This window comes from Malurus melanocephalus, unplaced genomic scaffold (assembly GCF_030028575.1).
Source record: "Malurus melanocephalus ecotype Western Australia unplaced genomic scaffold, MMel_1.1 scaffold_259, whole genome shotgun sequence".
Classification (NCBI taxonomy): domain Eukaryota; kingdom Metazoa; phylum Chordata; class Aves; order Passeriformes; family Maluridae; genus Malurus; species Malurus melanocephalus.
Window position 1 is genome coordinate 932,822 of NW_026623491.1, and position 4,084 is coordinate 936,905.

Consider the following 4,084-nt stretch of genomic DNA (forward strand, 5'->3'; position numbering starts at 1 on the left):
GCCTTGTGATATTCCCTCTGCACCCCAGCCACCTCTCTCTGTTCCACTGGAGCCCTGTGTTTCTCTGATGCAGCATGTTCCTTTCATCTAGGAATGTACCTGAAACTTCCTAGGCAGAATTCATGGTACCTCTTTCAGCTTATTATGTTTGGGTACAGAGAGTTTCCCTTTCTGGGGAGGGTCTGAGGTAAAATGAGGATATGGGATCAAACCAGAGAAACCCTTTTCTTCAGAGTCCTTAGTGGGACCCTGTGCTCCTTAGCTGTTAGTARAACACAGTTAATAATTTGGGTAATTTTATTTATTTTCTGGGTTACTCTTTCTTTTGCTCTCYTTTTTCCAGGGACTTGGTCTGCATCCTTCCTGTGCAGTGCTTCAACTCACAGGGATCCCACTAATGCAAGATGCCCTGGGACGGTGATGCTGCTGCATTATTGCTCCTGGTGCAATGAGACACTTTCACCTGGAAAGTCACATCTCAGTGCTTGGATTATTGGTGCTGGGTCACATCTCAGGCTGCATTTCAGGACTAACACAGCCCAACCTATGCTGCTCATCCTGACAGCTATTACCTAGTGAATTCTTCATGGTGACTGATTAATTCTGATTGTTTTAGCCCAGAAATGTTCTTGCTTGTAAAGAATGAAAATAAAATAYGAATCACAACTCTGGGTACTGTGTGTTTGGACTCTGTGACAGCATTTACATGGGAGGAGTGAACAGAAGCAAAATCTGTATCTGAACCRTGTCACTGGCAGTCATTGCACTGGATTCTCCTCCAGCAGTGTTRTGCAGCCACCAGTATAGGGAAAGTCTGGAAGAAAGGTGAGGGCTGAGGGTCAGGATGTGGTTGCAGCCCTGAAAGACCTCTATACCCTACAACAAGGCTGGGATTTGTGGTGGTTTAAGTGTGGGATTTGGAGGGCAGGTTGACATTATATCTATGAAGTTCCAGAGTAAGGCTGAAGACTCAGCAAGTCCTGTCAAGACAAAGACATGAGCATTGCAAGTTCTTTAGGTTAGGAGCAAACACACYGAGGAGATCTGCCAGCAAGGCTGACAGCCTGCTCTGTGCTTCACSTGCAGTCCAACAGGGCCAGAATGGGAGCATGAATGCAGCACAGCAGCTGGGTGCTGGCAATGCCTTGTGCAGCACCAGAAATGGCTGAGCTGATGTTGCAGGTGTTATTTTCTCCTCTTGCACCTTTGTTTAAACAGTGCTTTCCGTCCCCTCTTTGTTCAATTTCCTCAGCAGCCCATGAGCAATGTAGGTCTCAACTCTGCAGGACAGGATTTTTATAACTTTCTTTGAGACTTTTAAAAAACACCTTGCAAATATTTCAGCTTTCTRTGCAAATGTCTTCTCTGTCCCTTGCCTTTACGTCTGGTGAAATCTCTCCTTGCTGGTGTCAGAAAGCAGAACTGGAGCCAGTTAGGCCTGCAGTACCTGGCGCTGGTACTTGGGGAGTTCCCCTGGCTGGAGCTTGGAGTATTGCGGAGAGGGAGGGACTCCACCCATCACTGCCGMTGCCACCATGTTCTTATAATCTGTTTGGCAGAGCTTAGCAAAGCACAAGTTGAATAAAAATCCCCAGAGCAGAGGTTTATTGGGAACAAAACCGCTTCTGTGGTGGTTATACACACACAGGAATCCAGCCTTCCCTTTACTGGCACCATGAAGGGTAGCTTATGCATGAGCACATTATTGCAGGAGGAGTTCACACACAGCCCCTTGCTACTTCTATGTGTCTGTGTGCACACACTGTGTTAAAATGACATATAGTGTCACTTTGGACTCMATATCCATTGTAATTCCTATGTCCACTTTCTTAACTTCCCTGCCTGTCTTTCAGAATGTTCTTTCTGAGATTTGAACTGTTGTACTTGTGATGTCTGGCTACTAGAGGGCATTTGGAAGGTGACTGTCTTCTAAGAGAACTTGAAGACACAGAAAAAAGCATTTTTGTATGAAACACTGATTTGTCTCTGGCCTAATCTTCCCCTTCTCTGCTTAGAGCAGCAGATGTCAGACATCCCAGTCATTTTTTATCCTTYACAAAACCGAGGGGTTGTGGTGATTCAGCCTGGAGCTTGGTGGTGTGCATCCTTCCATCCAGCCTGTGACCAGCTCGCTGCTTGGGTGCTGAGGGCTGCCAGCCTCCAGGGGCACAAATCCACTGCTGCTGTGCCTCTTGCCTGTCTCTGGGCCGGATGGTGAATGGGTCTGTGGGCTGGGGAAGGATCTTAGCACACACAGCAGCCAGGTGCTGTGTGCCCTGTCACATGTCCTGCTGAGAGGTGTCCCCTTCGCCAGTGTCTCCTGGTCATTGTGCTGGCAATGGGAAATGGAGAGGGAATGAGTCAGATGAGTGACAGACACCAAGCCTGCGATTGTTTTTATTGTTCCAACGTTTATTTAATTCTGTTTCACTGCCTGGGAATTAGACTAGATTGAGTGCTCAGGATGTAGCTTTCCAACCAGTGCTAAGTCCAGAACTTCAGAGGTGTTCACGTGTCTGGTCTCACGGTCTGGTCTTACGTGTCAGGACTCTCAATACCTTTGCCATTGTGAGCCCCTGTGCTGTTAAAAGCAGGATCTGGCTGTCCCCTGGAGCTGCKGTGGGTCTACWGGGAACAAACAAATGTCAGCTGGGATTGTTCAGCAGGCACTGCCTGTGCTTTTTGAGACCCATGGAAAGAAACGAAGGGCAGCTTAGTGTCAGAGAATAATTCACGTTCTTGCTCCGGTTCCTGTTGGCTTGTTTATCCAGGTGCATTYACACATTTTTCTCAACTGCTGGCACCAGCAGCTCTGAGGTGAACAAAGCCCAGGGAGGGAGAAAGGAGAGAGAGGATTTGTGCCTGCCCATTGTATGCATGGGCTTAAGTGGGTAAAAGAAAGCCCCAAAGCCTTGTGTTGTTGTTATGGTCAGTCTGTACTAAAGGAAAATAACCCTAGGCCTTTCATGTTACTGGGGTCAGTTTGGTATGAAAGAATGAGTTAATAGTACATTTTTATATTAAATGACCTTGATATCTTCATATTTTATATGAAATGAAATATATATATATATATATATATATATATATATATATATAATATATTGAAATAGAAGAACTTCTTTATTTTGAGAATAAGTAGTTTCAGGAACCAGATTTTCTTTTCAATTATGGTGAGATGCTCAGGGAAAAGTTCAGTACAATCTGTGGATTAACATGTATAAAATTAGCTTGTGGAAAGAAGGTCCAAAACCAGATAGTGTGTGTTGCCATCACCCAGGGCTAGAGCATAGCCTTTTGGTATCTAGAGAAGATCCTGTAGGATTCAGCCATGGAGCTTTTGAGCTRCCTGGCCAATGTTCAGCCCTGATTTCCACTGGGGAGGGTGTGTGTAAGTTGGCCCTGAACTGGAGYGCAGAGCAATGGGATACAGATGGGGTGAGCTGCAGCTGTTCAATTTTCTCTTCAAACCAAAACACCTGTAGGGCAGRGGAAAGGTGAGGACTCCAGCCCTGCCTGCTCCCTGTGCTTTCCTCCTCTGCAAAGGARCAGAGAACGATGCAGGTGCGCTGAATTTGCACAAAGCCTGGTCTGCAGCTCAGGACAGACCTGTCTTGGGCACTACAGGCTCAGAAAGCCTGGGACAGTATGACCACAAGAGTCCACAGTGAGTTCCAGCTGAGTGCATGTGCCAAGGGGTCATGGCACAATCCAGCCAGAGGCAAAACAATGGGACATGGGCACAGGGAGCAGCAGCAGTGCAGTGAACAGCAAAATAAAAGGCACATTTTTCTGAATGATGCTGGTCCATCCACAGGGGAATAGGACAGCAGTGAGGCTGGAGTCCAAAAGGACTTGGATTGGCTGGGGAACATCCTGAATGGTACAACCCTGTGCCTGCAGCACTATAAATGCAGGAATGAGGTGGAGGGAAGGAAACTTTGGGGCTTCTTGTTTGCTTCCTGGGAGGAACTGCAACAACAGCAAGTGTCCTGGAGACTTTGGAAGGAGAGAAAYAGCACCCTACCCTCTCTCCTGACCAGCCCTCCAGAGGAATCCGCCCCTTTGGGGTTCTSCCATGAGA